The sequence below is a fragment of the Rhamphochromis sp. 'chilingali' genome, assembly GCF_963969265.1.
Source record: "Rhamphochromis sp. 'chilingali' genome assembly, chromosome: 10".
In the NCBI taxonomy this organism is placed as follows: Eukaryota; Metazoa; Chordata; class Actinopteri; order Cichliformes; family Cichlidae; genus Rhamphochromis; species Rhamphochromis sp. 'chilingali'.
The window spans coordinates 8,202,545-8,218,050 of NC_137937.1; the positions used below are offsets into that span (position 1 = coordinate 8,202,545).

Consider the following 15,506-nt stretch of genomic DNA (forward strand, 5'->3'; position numbering starts at 1 on the left):
GACTGTGAGGAGACAAAATCCTCAACACATTTATAAATCAGTTACCATGATTTCTGCAGAAACTTCTGCTAACAAAACATTAAATTGTGTTTGCACTGTTATCACAGATATGGGTGTTTATGATTTTCATTACCAAAATTATATGAAATGAGTGTAACTTATATTCAAAATGTACCAGGAGAATTTAACTGTGGGGGCACAGCGACTTTTAGTGGGCAGATCTGGAGCACAGAGCCCTGTCCATAATGCTGACGCTGACCACAAACAAAGCTCAGAGCAAAGAGAGGCTTGAGAACCTTGTTAACAGCACTAATCATACATTATCCTGTTAGGCAGAACTACTGTTTCAGAGAGGTTTTATTACAGGAGACATTGTTTTCTTCATCATTTGAACTGGCTCCCATCCACCACACGGAGTCTGGCCTTCTTCAACAGTGATAGATGGTTTTCAATAACAAACAACAAGGAACAAAGTGAATACTTGATTACACTCCAGTGAATGACAGGGAATTAAATTAATGAGGGTTTGCATCTCATCTAACAGGAGGCCCCTGGGGGACTATCAGCCTAAGAGAGAAGCAAAAAAACAAAACAAAAACAGGTGATCTGACAGGCACTTGCCCCACTTGGAGGTTGACAATTGCTCCTCTGTAGCCAACTGCATCCCTGTGTTATCTCCCTGTGCACAGGGGAATTAATTAGGGGCTTGATGATCGGGAGAAATGAGGCTGAATAATAAAAACCTTGACGAGCACTTTCTGTGGTATTGCTCTCTTTCGCCTTTGTCCTTCCCAGCTCATGATGACTGCCAGTCCTGGAAGCTGCTCTTTTCATCCATATCCGCCTGCTACGTGCACATAAAGTGGTTTTGAAAAATCCCTCTACTGAGCAGCTAATAGGTGTGAGGTGTAAAAAGGCCCGGTCCCTTTCAGAGCTTCCCATCGTGCGCTGTTGTAAATCGCAGAGCCATTACACGGGAGATGAGTGCAGGGAAAATATGGGCAGTGAAAAATCCCCCCCTGCCTTGGTCCCGGCTATTTTGTGCTTCAGGACACAATGCACTCCGAACCACAGGTGCTCCAAGACCATTACAAAAACAGTTTTCTTTTCATTCTTTCTTCATTTTTCATATCAGATGAAGTTGTTATAGCTGAAGATCATCACTCAGAAACACACAGGACACACAATCAGTCATTTTTCCAGTCAAATTATCCCAACAGCTCCTGGGACAAACCTCACCAGAGACCAAAATTAATAATGCACTTGGCTGTCCTGCTTGGTTCATGAAGCAGAAAGATAAATATGGCATAGTAAATATCACCGTGTGATGGCAGGCTGTTGGTGTTTTTTACTGACTACAAGACAATGACAGATCACATTCAACATGGTGATAAGTAAGTTTTGTTATCTGTGGCATATTGGAGGGAGCTTCATATTTTTGAACTTGCAAAGGAAAGTGGAGAAAGAAAATAAAGAAACTAGGAAACAGAATTGAAATCTATGAATTTTTTCATAGCACTGAGGAATGGATGCATGTTTTTAAAAGAAAGCTATACTCACAGCTGTCAGTTTGGGCACACCTAGCAGCGTAAAGGTATGCAACTTTGAGAGATAAGGGTATGCAAATTACTTTGAGTTCACATTTTCAAAGGATAAGAATGTGACAGTAAAGTGGAAAGAGCTTTTGTATCTTGTGTCAAGATTCCTGCCCTGTCCTTGACTCCTCTTTTGTTTCTCTTTCGTGTTTTAAAGTGTTTTTTCCTCGCTGCTTTCCTGTCTTAGTGTTACTGAATGTGTTTTGTTTCTCTATGAAATTTGTTTTCTGTTTTATTTTTTTTAATTACTTGTGGGCTTTTTTCAGCTGATGCGCCTCTCTGTTTCTAGCTTCCGCCTCTCTAGTGTTTACAGTCTGATACTGCTGGCTGCTTGGTTCTGATTTCTGTCTGCTTGGTCCTGCAGTCAGATACTATTTTGAACCAAAACCTAATCCTTTGTCTTTAGTTCACCCTACGCCATGCCGTGCATCAAGCAGCTAATGCTTTCCATCATTAAACAGCTAATAAGGATATGTTATTATGCTTTTTAAATCAAAAACCAAAACAATGATAATTCTGATGAATTATCATCTACCCCCCCAAAAAAACAAAACAACGAAAAAGAAAAGAAAAGAAGAGAAAAACAAACTAACTAACTAACTAACTAACTAACTAACAAAACAAAACAACAAAAAAAAAGTATAGGCTCAGAGTTAAGAGTAGGGTTGGGGTCACCAGTCATGACTTGGACATGAACAACCCCGCTTTCCTGATTACAAAGCGCTGTGTAACTGCATGTGTGAATATATTAAGTATAACACTACATTAGAAAAGAGTAATTATGACTTATTGAATAAACAGCCCCAACACGGCTGATAACTGGAACAGTGCAGGAAAATAGACTTTTGTGTGTGTGTTTTCGGCCCTGAAATGCTAATTTATTTTTTTATTTTTATTTTTTTATTATTTATTTTAATTTCAGTTGTTATAGATGGGACAGACATGACTGAGGGATAGGAAAGGGAGAGAGAAAGATGAAGGAAAAGAAAAACAGAAGGGAAGAGGGACAGTGAGAAAAGGCGCTTAAAAAGAGAAAGAAGAGAAAAAAAAATCTCCTGGATCACTCCCTTGCCTGGCACCCACCAAGGCAAGGGAGCCCAGGCCCATCCAGACCGGGGCCTACGGCATCAGGACCGCCCAGCCCCACAGGACCCGGGGCAGCCCACCCGACCCCACCGCAGAGGAAACTGTACCCACCCTAACATTCAATCATCTCCCAGACAGCACAAGACAGTAGACACCCAGGTTAAGTTTATTCTCATCCTCTCCTATGACTCTCCCCCACCTGCAGAGTGGACTCCTGCAAGGATGGAACAAACTCCCTGCTAGTTGAAGAGCCCCCCAGTTAGGCTGATGCACCAGAGGCCCCCTGCGCCAGGGCTGAGCCCCCGTGCACCCACCCGCCCACAACCTCTGCAACACACCAAGGAGGACCGAAGCCCCCAAGGCCCAGCCAGAGCCCTAGCACAGAGCACCCCCAAATCCCAAGCCCCCACGCCTGCCCGGATCCACTCAGGGGCAGCCAGGCTACCAGGCCAGTAACCTACGTCCGCCAGCACAGACCCTCCCCCAGCCCTGCTGCACGCAGCCACAAGGAGAACACCCTCTAAGAGCGACCAGAGCCACTAACCAGGTTATGACCACAACCCCTGGGTTAAGCCCTCCAGGGATAACGTCCCTAGGGATTCTCCAGACACCCTAAGCCTGTCCCTACCTCCACATCAACCACAATGGCGAAGGTGGGACCAAACCACGATCCCCCACCCCCGCTAGGTGATGGAGCCGATCAAAGGAGCCCAGAGGGATTGATCTAATGTGGTGGCAGAGGCTGTCTCGAGACTAATGTGATCTATTAGATGGTTTCTATATTGGCTAGAATTAAGATTATTTTTATTTTTCCAGTTCATGAGGACCGTTTTCTTGGCGATGCATAGGGCAGTAAAAACCATGTGGACTGTATTAGTTTCTGTAGTGACATCATCCAATTTGCCCAACAAGCACACTAAAGGGGAGGTTGGAATTTCAGACACTTTGATAAGTCTTCACATATCTCGCGCCAAAACTTCTGCACTAGTGGACAGAACCAAAGAGCGTGGATGTAATTGTCTGGTGTATTGCCTTGACAGTGTGAGCAGTTGTTGGAAGATGTAAAGCCCATCTAGAACATCCGATGACCTGTATAGTGCACTCTATGTAGTATTTTGTGCTGTATTAATTGCAGACTGGGATTTCTAATCAATTTAAAGGTTTTTAAGCATATCTGAGACCAGAAGTTTTGGTCTAAGCCGACTGATAAATCTGCTTCCCACTTTGCAATAGGAAGGGATATTGATTCATCTATTTTAGAAAGTGTTCTGTATATTTTAGACAATAATTTGGGGGATTTAAGAGTAAGAAAATGTACCGCGCTTGGTGGTGTTTGCAATTCAACTTGACTGAGGTTAAATTTCTTTTTTACTATGGATTTAATTTGTTGATATTCTAAAAATATTTTCTTGTTGATCCCATATTGTATAACTAGCCTGTCAAATGGAATAAAGTCTGTTCCTTCCTGAAATGCTAATTTAGATGGAGGCAGAATTTCAAATGGGTACACTATCTCGGGTGACTGATGTTTCCCAAGTTTGTCTCAAAGGCCATTTTGTTTTTGTGTCTAAATAAGCAGAAGTTTATTTCCCTGCAGAGATAGCTTTACCAGCCTGCGTACACTGTACAGAAAACAAATGCTACCAGCTGGAACGTTCTTTCGTTTGAACACACCGGGTAAATATGCTATCTGAATTGCAATAAGGAAAAGTGTCAAGGCTTATTAGTGATAGCTCTTTTATGCTTTGAAGATGTGATCATTTGTATGCACACGTTTTACTTCTTTGAAACTGACTGAATAGAAGGGAAGGGGGGAAGTATCATGCAGGTGCTGATGGTGATTGGTGACAGGCTGGATTGAGCCTCAAGGGGCTGATTGCTCCCCAGGCTAGCCTATTGCATCGACTGAGAGCACACTAAAGAGAGACTGTGGATAGACCTGTCAGTGCCAACCAGAAGAATTCTTTGTCATCAGACTGCTGCGGTTTATAATCAATGGGTGGCAAGTCATTCAAAAATAACATGCAGTTTTCATACTTTTATAATTATTAGGCCATGGAGTTTATGTGAAATTCCATGATAAGCACTGACTGGCACAAACATTAAAAAACAGACAATAATATAACAACAGAACAACAGTATAACACAACACCAGGCTGTTTATTATAGTTTGACTGAAGAGTTTAAAAAAATGTGGCTTAACCTTCCAATGCCAAGTGCAACTTATTTGATACATGAGTTTTTGAGACCTCACAGTATTTTAACTTTTTTGTAGTCTTTGGTTTCCTTTCTTTTAGTCTGTTTTTGTTAATATTACTAAATTGTTAATTTCCTTGGTCATGTATTATGTCTCATTATAGCCTCCCTGGGTTCCCTGTGTTCTGTCAACTTTGTATGTTCTTGGCCTGGTCTCTGTGTTAGTCACTTCCTGTTTTATTTTGTATGTCATTTTCAATTTTGCTTCCACTGTTAGATTTTGTTTAGCTATGTTCCCAGGTGTGTCCACTCTGCCTTTCTGGGTATATATTGTTCACTTCTCCCTCTGTTTTTAGTCGTGTCCTCCCTCATAGTGTGCAAATGTTCAGCCTTCTGTTTCAGCCTTCAGTCACCTTGTTCCTGTTCAGCAAATTATTGTTTGTGCTTTTTGTTTCCTTTTACCTTTTATCAGTATTAAATCTTTGATGTTCATGTACATCAGTGTGTTGCATCCAGCATCTGGGTCCACAATTTGTTACCACACAGCCATCCACATGCTCTACATTTCAATGTGATTTTTTTTAACACTATAACCTTCTTATATGCTTTTGTTTGTTTTAGTTAAACCGGAAGCAACAAATTTCAAATGTAGCAAAAGTGACACAAAGTAAAATCCATATATGCAAACAGATTTTCTTTTTGATTTTTTTTTTTATTTAACTGAAGGTTTAATAAACATTTTTATGGCAATTATTAAATAGTTAAAAAATAGCAGGTAACTAGTGTTGCCCTTCAGCCTCCTAGTAGTTGTACTCCTGGTTTAAATTTGAAAATCCTAGTTGACTTCCTTGTTGTTAGTTAGTGCAGTCACAAGATTTTCAGAAAAATGACCTCTAAACTTGACCTTGGGGTTAGGGTTACCTTCTACCTTGAAGCAGAGGTCACTGAGATTCTAACTTTTAATAAATAGCAGTGCTATGTGCTACTGAAAATTTTGAGGGCCTCTACTGCCAATATCAATACCAATACTAATGTGGATACTTTTAACCTTTAAAGGTCTCTTATGTAGGTGAGAGCAGTTTTCTGTTTTTGGACACATGCACAAAAGGTTTCAAACATTTTTCATAGTTCATGTGTGAGTCATATTTTTCAATATCCAAAAAAGCCCCAATTAATTTAATACATTTCAGCAGGCCAGGCTACGTACTGAAGTTAAGAGGATAGCAACAAAAAAGTATCAATCCAACCGGACTAGTACCAATGTGATACCAACACTAGTGTGGGTACCGATACGATCACTGTTTTGAGCGATTCGCCCTTCTCTAATAGATACACTTATGATATCAATTTGAAAATCCCAGCCGACATCCTTCTTGAGTTATAATGTTCACAAGATTTTCAGAAAACTTTGCAGCTCTGAGATTTGGACTCATTGGAAATTTTTGGTAGATGCAACTATGTTATTTGTCACAAAGTTGGGTGTCCACACCCAACTTTGAACCTGTAAGGCTGCACCTGTGTTTGAAGTTAAAGTTGTATTTAATGTTTTAGCATAACAAAGTTTAAAAGGTGACAAAGTAAATATGTGAGCAGTTTTTAATTATGTTTATATTTAATTATGTTTATAATTTAATCAGAATGTCACACTTGTTCGCATGTTGTTGTTGTGTAACAGTACACCATCCCTTAGAGGCTGCCTCAGTAACAATTATAATAATAAATAACAATAATAATACAGCCTCCTTGTAGAGGTCTTAACTACATACTGCATGTTGTAGCCTGCATTACACATTATGCAAAACACCTGCGTGCCAAATGACAACGTAAATGTGTTTGGTTGCTTTGCTAGCGTACAAACACTCAACAACTCCCCCATCGCCTTCAAATGTTTATGTTTTACAGATGTCTCATGATATTTATGTAGCTCAAAGCACAATGGTTTCCAAGTCCTAGCTCACAGAGCTGTCACTCTTCTCACTTCTGCTCGTACTATCAAAAGACTTGTAGGTCACACTGGATAAAGCAGAGATGATTAAGTCTCAGTTTGAAGCAATGGATTTACAGTTACCAGATACAGCATTAGGTTATTGTGTGGAAATCAGTCAGAGAGGCTGATTATCCTTTATTATCCATTACTTACTCTTATTGTAACCTGTGGGCTTCAATCTGTTGCTCCCTGTAAAGTTGTCCTTGGACAGCTCCTCACTGCCAGCTGCCAACACAGCACTGGTTGTGTTGACTAAAAGAAGCACCTGCATTGTCATTGGGTCTCTGAAATAGTGTTAATTTGACCTTACGGAGAAGTTTTATTCTCTTTATTTATTAGTAGCCTCAGAGTTAAAATGTTTCCATTCAGTATCATCCAAAAAGAACTTGCCATTAAAAAAAGTATCTGATTCATGTTTCTTTTGCATAGAGATGATATAAATCTTATTGCATGCTCCCTTTCCATACAGAGAAACGACTGAAGGTTGGCTGTGGCACAAGAGGTAGAGAAGGTCATCTGCTAATCAGAAGGTTGGTGGTTTGATCCCTGGCTGCCCCAGGCTGCATGCCAAACTATCTTTATGCAGGTTACTGAACCGTGAGAATGTTAGACAGAAAACACTTAAAAGAAGAACAAAATGTGTGTGAATGAGGGATAAAATACTTTGAGTGGGAAATTAGAGTATAAAAGCACTACATAAGAACTGATTAACAACGAAACCAATTTAATTGATAAAAGCATTTCTATGCTAGTTTTTATGTGTGTCACCACTCTATAGTTTTCTATCTCTCCATTATCAAAAAATTAGCATAAATGGCTAAAAAAAATCCCAACCTCAATCTTTCAAGAAAGCGCAAATGAAAAAGGAGAGCCCCATTTTAATGACCTGTTTAAATTTCAAAGGCATCAGCAAAAGGACCTTCACATCTAATGTGTTTCTGCAGCCTATTAGCATTCTTAAAAGTCTATTTGTATGCAAACACATGTGTGCTTATACATTCAGGCTAAATACACACTCATACACACATAATGGCCACTGATGGATAGATGTCCTAGGACGATGTAATGGTACAATAATTATGGTGTCAGCCTGAGCTGACCAACTGATGACAGTGCAGTCCCATCTATGTTGCAGAAATGCAGCAATTAACAAGCAATTTGTCTTGTAGAATGAAGATAATTCAAGTGAAATAATAAGCAGGAAGAGAAGCTGTACAAATGATTCCATCTGCATTCTGCTGACCTAACTGAAGCTTAAAAACATCTCAAAACACATAAAGATAAACATTATTTGTCACAGTATTAAAAACTGATATTACACTCCAGAAAACAAAACAAAAAAACAAGTGATTTAAAATCCCTTATGAAACAGATGTCTGCGGTGAAGAATATGATTCAATTTTCTGTCACTATATTCTTGCTAAAAGACGGAACGCTGCACTACTTCCACAGGCAGACCTTTTGTTCGTGAGTCATGGATCATTTTATCCATCTTTGTTTGAGAAACAGACCTCAGGATAGGGCTGGGCCATATCATACCGTTCACAGTAATACCGGTATAATGTTGGGCAACGATAAGAAAATGAAATATCACAATAGAATATGGGTAAAATGCACATGCGCAGTGCCCTTGTTTTCATATGCACATGGCGGAAAAAGCATGGCAGCGACGGAGAATGAGAAGGGCGAAAGTGGACCGTTGAATGAAACTGATGAATCAGAATTGGTTTGTAAAAATGCTGCAACTTCAGTGGTGTGGAACTGGTTTAGCGTTCGTCCGTCAGATACACAACAAAGCACTATTTTTGGTAGAGCATGCTAGCGGGCCGTCGTTATTACAGTGTTTTTTGGAAAATACGGCACACTTAAAATCAATCCTTTGATTTTAAGAAAACTGGCAGTGCCCCTTATAATCCCGTGTGCCTTATGTATGAATTCTGGTTGTGTTTACTGACCTCGAAACGATTTTATGTCGTACACGGCGCTGGAAAATCTGTCAAATGTTTTAGTACGACTTTGCTAAGCTACGAACCCGCACCGCTTGATGGATTGTCGGAGCATTACAGCTATCATAGGCAGGAGCCTGGCCGTGTGATACGTACTGTGCTTCAACATAATATTACCGTATTGTGTGTGTATAACTTCTTTTCAAGTGTTGTGGATATTCTACATGGTTATGCTGAGGATATGTCAGCCAATTTCCACTGGAAATGCCTTTTGGTTAAACTGTCAGCAAGGAATTTGCATTTGCACCGTTAAATTTTTATATAACTTTAATGCACATAAAAAACAGCTGCTCATTTAAGTGAAAATCTTTTTTTTTCTGCTCATTCTGTTGGTTTTTGTCTTTTGCCCTTGTCCCCCTTCCCTCTTCTCAGCTGTTTCTCTTTCCCTCTTTCTTTCTCCCCTTCTTTCCCCCAGTCAAGTCTGTCCTGTATTCAGTAAGTGAAAATAAAATAAACAAAAAAAAAATAAATAAGTGAAAATCATTGATGTTTTGTTTTTTTGCACTAATACAGTTGTGGAGTTGTGAAGTATTTTGTCTCGTGTCAATTATATCGTCAATTATATCGTTATTGCAAATTTTCAAATGTATATCGTGATAAGTATTTTTGGTCATATCGCCCTGCTCTACCTCAGGAACTCATTCCACTGGCTTTATTTCTTCTCAGTCATCACCAGTGAAGACTTAAAGGACCCTGATGCTTTATATATATTTTGTTGTTTTCTCAGCAGGTCTTTGCAATCAGGGAAGGAAAACAAAAAGAAAAAAAGGACACAGTTCTTTTGTTGCGTTTTTGAACAAACCACCATAAAATATGCTGCAAGTAAAGTTCTGCTTCATAATTCAACAATGTGGACTATAACATTTACCTCCCCATGCTGATGTCTTCAGTGCGGTGGCTAAAGATTAATCCCACTAAAGAGCCTTGAGGTCAAAGCACTGCAAAGGTCAGTGCTCAAAAATATCAACACATATCTCCACATTGATTTTTTAAATGGTTGCTATGCACTACTTGCTTATTGGCCACAGAAAGTGGCTTCAGCACCTGATTTTCCAAGCTATTTTCCAGTTTGGAAACAGAGGAGGCAAAACAGCGGCAGAAAGAAAACTGAAAGACAAGGGGGGAAAAAAGAAACTAAAACAGGCCATAAAGCCAAGTTCACCTAATAAAAGCCCACATTAGATTAGAGATTCCTGCTTTAGGTGCCGGCAGCAAATCAGATAGTTTAAACACCAGGATTGTTGTACTCTTTTAGCGCTCTCAATAGAGGAGTATAGATCACACTTCTCATTAGTGCACCTATCATGGTGTAATTAGTCCCCTTTCCTGAGTCAAAATTGAATTTCCTCTTTGCTTTTCTGACCTTAGTTCATTGAAGCAATAAAGGCCCATATAGCCCCGAAGCCTGTGGGCTTTGTTTCCCGTTTTGCACCACAACGTGACTCTCCTTGTATCGACCCGCACACAGATCCCAGCCTCACCTGACTCGGTGAACCATGCAAAGAGTACCCACTAATGGAGTGGCATCAATAACAGCAGATACAGACTTACAGACACTAAAAGTGTTTGAGCTGCTCTCGCTCATTCACGCTACACAGAAAAGTAGAACACACTGGTTTCTCAGAAAGCAAAATCCAGTTTGGGCTGGTCTCACAGATCTTCTTTGTATAAGGCATAAACAACAAACCTAGTTGTTTGTGCATAAATGTAATCAAACCAGCATCAAATGGTAAAAATAAAGTTAATAGATGACTTCTGTGTAATGTAATTATGGCCTAATTAAGTTTTACAGCTCCACCAGATTACAGATTTAACAGATTACTCACACATACAAGGACCTCATTATGTTACCACTGATCGATACAGTGTTTAGCTCTAACGCCTCGCAGCAAGCAGGTCCTGGGTTCTACTCCTGACTGGGGCCTTTCTGTGTGGAGTTCGCTTATTTCCCTGTGCCTGAGTGGATTCTCTGAGGTACTCCAACTTCTTCCCACAGTGCAAAGACATGCATGCTAGGTTACCTGTTGGTTTTAAATAAGTCCTAGGTGTGAATGTGAGCGTGACTCTGTCTCTGAGTTAGCCCTGACAAGCTGTCAAGGATGGACTGTGCCTCGGCTCCAGCCTTCCCACTCCCCATCCCACCCGTATAAGCCTGAACTGGACAATCAATTAACAAAATGGATGAATATAAGTCCCATTAGCCATAGTGAAATGAATGGTTTCCACTTTCATTAGCTTTTGTATTACGGTGTTATTCATGTGAAACAGCTCCGATATTATCCTTAGCCTCACTCTGTAGTTTTGGAGAGCAGAGAAGCCTTTGATTCACTCCATGTGAAACAGCATTAGGCAAATGACCTAAATAGACCTGAGGCAAAGTTGTGGACTATGTGGATAAAATCAGGCTGGTTGGATGGCAACGATGGGGTGGGGTGGTTAGACGAGTGGTCTGATGTGCCAGTCCTCTGCCCTGCTCAGAGTGTGAGGTGGGATGAAAGGTTTGTGTGCCACAGAAACCCAGCGGCTCTGACAAGGTGGAGTTTTCATCCATTAATAAAGCAAAGAGGCTGTTAAACGGCACGTCACGTCTCCTGATGCTAGCATCCCCATGGAGGTGTTCTGGCAGAGCTGGCCAACAGGGGGAATTAATTCTAGGACATGCACCATGTAAGCCCCATTAATTCACAGCGGCTGCCAAAGGTCCATGTGGAATCCCACACAGTGTGCAGTCCTAAAACTGCTTTAAGTCACGTAATCTGAGCAAAGGAGAATCCCCCAGAATAATAAACAAATACACAGATAGTTGTTAATTTGAGGTCGGAAGGGAAAACAAAGTTTACGCCTTACAAGTCACAAGTACATCGTTACCCCTGAATTCAGTGTCATGACACAAGCACGTGTTATTGTTACAGAGCTTTAAGTCTGAGCTTTCAGTCAACATAAATCTAAGCTTCCTATGACTTAACACTATGTTACCCCTTTCCCTAAAGACGGGAGAGGGATGCTTCCCATTAGACTGTAGCAAATATTTCTCTGTTTATTTTTCTAATAATTCAGTTACTCTACAGTCTTTCCGGATGTTTCCAGGACAAAGTTCCCTTTAACTACACGTTTCTGCTGCTGTGTCTTTCTTTAATGTGTTTTAGAAATTTAAAACAGGTAAAGATGTAAAAGTGTGACATCTCCAGTATCCCCAGTGAGATGGAACTCTACAGGGAGCAGCCAAATAAAAAACCAACCCTGCTTCCTGTAAATTAGCCAAGTATAGAGATTAAAAGCTGTTTTATTTGGCAGACAGTAAACACGTTAATTTCATCCCTACTGGAGAGGCCTCAGAACCATCTCGGGCCACAAACAGCAGAACTCTCTGCCTGGGAGGGATGTGAGATGGGCAAATGAACTGAATCATTTCTTCAACAGATTTGACTCAGCCATGAGGCAGTCTGCAACATCGGCTGCAGACTCACCCACCCCCACTGCTGCTGTTCCACCTCAGACACTTCACACCTCCTCTATTCACCCTGCTCACTCCCCCCCACCCCCAACAACAGCATCCAATACACACTCAACACAAGGCTCCAGCCTGTCTCTCTCAACCACCCAGGTTAGGAGGGAACTGAGGAGGATTAATGGCAAGAAGGCAGCGGGTCCAGATGGCATCAGCTCGAGGGTCGTCAGGTCCTGCGCGGACCAACTGTGTGGGGTGATGGAGCACCTCTTCAACCTGAGCCTGAGGTTGGGAAGAGTCCCACAGCTCTGGAAAACCTCCTGTGTTGTACCAGTGCCAAAGACTTCACACCCCAAGGACCTCAACAGCTACAGGCCGGTGGCTCTGACATCCCACCTGATGAAGACCCTGGAGCGGTTGGTCCTGGCTCAGCTTCGGCGCCTAATAAGCTCATCACTGGACCCACTTCAGTTTGCCTACCAGCCTGGCATTGGAGCGGATGATGCCGTCATTCACCTCCTACATCGTTCCCTCGCTCACCTGGAGACCGCTGGAAGCACTGTGAGAATCATGTTCTTTGATTTCTCCAGTGCCTTCAACACCATTCTTCCCTCGGTTCTAAAGGACAAGCTGGTGAACTCTGGAGTGGACCATCACCTCACTACCTGGATCCTGGACTACCTCATCGACCGACCACAGTATGTGAGGACTCAGGGCTGTGTGTCGGACAGGGTCGTCTGCAGTACGGGGGCCCCACAGGGAACGGTTCTGGCTCCGTTCCTCTTCACCATCTACACTGCAGACTTCTCCCACAATTCCACCCAGTGCTTCCTGCAAAAGTTCTCTGATGACTCTGCAATAGTCGGCCTCATCACTGATGGGGACGACAAGGAGTACAGAGGTCTGACCCAAGACTTTGTGGACTGGTGCCAGCAGAACTACCTCCAGATCAACGCCAGTAAAACCAAGGAACTGGTGGTAGACTTCCGCAGGCACAAGCATTCTCCACTGCAACCACTGAACATCCAAGGTATGGACATTGAGGCTGTGGACAGCTACAGGTACCTTGGTGTTCATCTGAACAATAGACTGGACTGGACTCATAACTCAGACGCCCTCTACAGGAAAGGGCAGAGCAGGCTGTACCTGCTGCGGAGACTCAGGTCGTTTGGAGTGGAGGGCCCACTCCTGAAGAAATTCTATGACTCTGTTGTGGCTTCTGCTATCTTTTATGGCGTGGTCTGCTGGGGCGGCAGCATCTCTGCTGGGGACAGGAAGAGACTGAACAGGGTGATCCGAAGGGCCAGCTCTGTTCTAGGATGCCCTCTGGACCCAGTGGAGGTGGTGAGTGACAGGAGAACGGCGGCTAAGCTGTCATCCCTGATGGACAACATCTCCCACCCCATGCAGCAGACTGTGACAGCACTGAGCAGCTCCTTCAGTGGGAGACTGCGGCACCCACGGTGTGGGACGGAGAGATTTCGCAGGTCTTTCCTCCCCACTGCTGTCAGACTCCATAATAAAGACTTTAACTGATCAAGCACACACATCCATACATATGCAATAATACTAAGTGCAATAATCCTTTCTGTCATCGTTGTATTTTTACTCAGTTGTATATTGTATTTGTATTTGTATTCTATTTTTATCTTATTGTATATTTATTTTATTTTATTCTACTGTATATAGTATTTTATTTTATTCTATTCTGTACAGTTGTGTACTGTATTTATTCTTATTGTATTCTAATTTTTGCCTCATAACTTTTGCACTGTCCACTTCCTGCTGTGACAAAACAAATTTCCCACGTGTGGGACTAATAAAGGTTATCTTATCTTATCTTATCTTATCTTATCTTACAGTTAATATGGAGCCAGCCTGAAGGGTTTTTTTAGAAATGTATTTTTTTTTTCTGCATAGGAGGTTGCCGTTTGTTTAAAATGGTAATGATGGTAGTTTGAAGCAGGAAACAGGCGATGTCATGAATCTCGTGATGCCATATATCTTAGCAGGAATATATTTTGTGGTAATGTAAACAGGATATGTGTGGATATAGATTATAAAAAGCTGTGGTAAGGTTTAGCCATGAGGACTTATTGTCTAGAGTAGAGATGGCACGATACCACTTTTTTATGTCCGATACCGATATCACAAATTTGGATATCTGCCGATACCGATATGAATCCGATATAATGTTTTTTAATCAACAAAACTGTTTTTTTTAAATATCTTGCTGCATTTTGTATAAGTTCATACTCAAGTTTAAAACAACAACTACACTAAAGCTATTCTGTTATACCTGTATGCAAAAAAAAAATATTTCATAGTTCAGCAATACTGATCAATCTAATAAACTTAAACCTGCACCATCCTCCCTATTCTGGTATTTTAAAGAGTACTTAGCGTAAATATTAAGCAACCTAACTAATAGGGTTCCAACTCCCAGCAACAACAAAAATAAATAAATAAAAAATAGGGAACCACCCCTCACGCTTCACCTTATGATGCTTAATCAACGTAATCAACCTTAATTTGATGCAGTGTGAAAAAAAAATGCACAGAAATCAATTATTTTTCAAGAAATATTAAATAGATTCAACATCTTTCTTCAACAAAATTGCAGACTGCACAGATGGTACCTTCCCAAAGGAAAAAGTACTATAGCTTACTAGGGTATGTTAGACTTAATAGTTACTATATACAGTAATTGACTTCTATTCATTTTACATCAAATTAAAACTTTGGGTGTAAGATTCGGATAATTATTTATTAAAAGCTAGACATTTTAAATGAGAATAAGAAAGAAAAGTATGTCTTTGTGCCCCTTTTCCCTGTTAATGCCCTATCGGCCCCCCTGGCTAAACTTTGCTAGATCCGCCCCTGCACAGTTACCAGCCGTCAGCTACGTAGAAAAAGATCCTCGAGTAGAAAGTAATAATAAATAAATTCTAACAACAGCTGATCAAGCTTAAACGTGCTGCTGTTGTTCAGCCGCTGGTTTCCTCTTTCTGGTGCAAAGTGGGCCAAAAACAAACCAGAGCGATGGACTCGCGACAGAAAAGCCGATCAGCTGATCATTAAGCAGTTTCATGATTGAAGTAGCAGCCAGAAGAGGCAGTCGCTCCATATATCGTTTGTTAAGCTTAACGCAGGAATGCTTTACAAACATTCAGAGATGGACTTACACA

At 41.2% G+C, this 15,506-nt stretch overlaps 1 protein-coding gene across 1 annotated transcript in view; it reads right to left on the bottom strand.

Annotated features, from left to right (window-relative positions):
* The window catches only part of zmat4a (zinc finger, matrin-type 4a), a gene marked incomplete at its 5' end in the record, with an annotated part of 152,025 nt that overhangs the window by 15,743 nt on the left and 120,776 nt on the right, over positions 1-15,506 (bottom strand).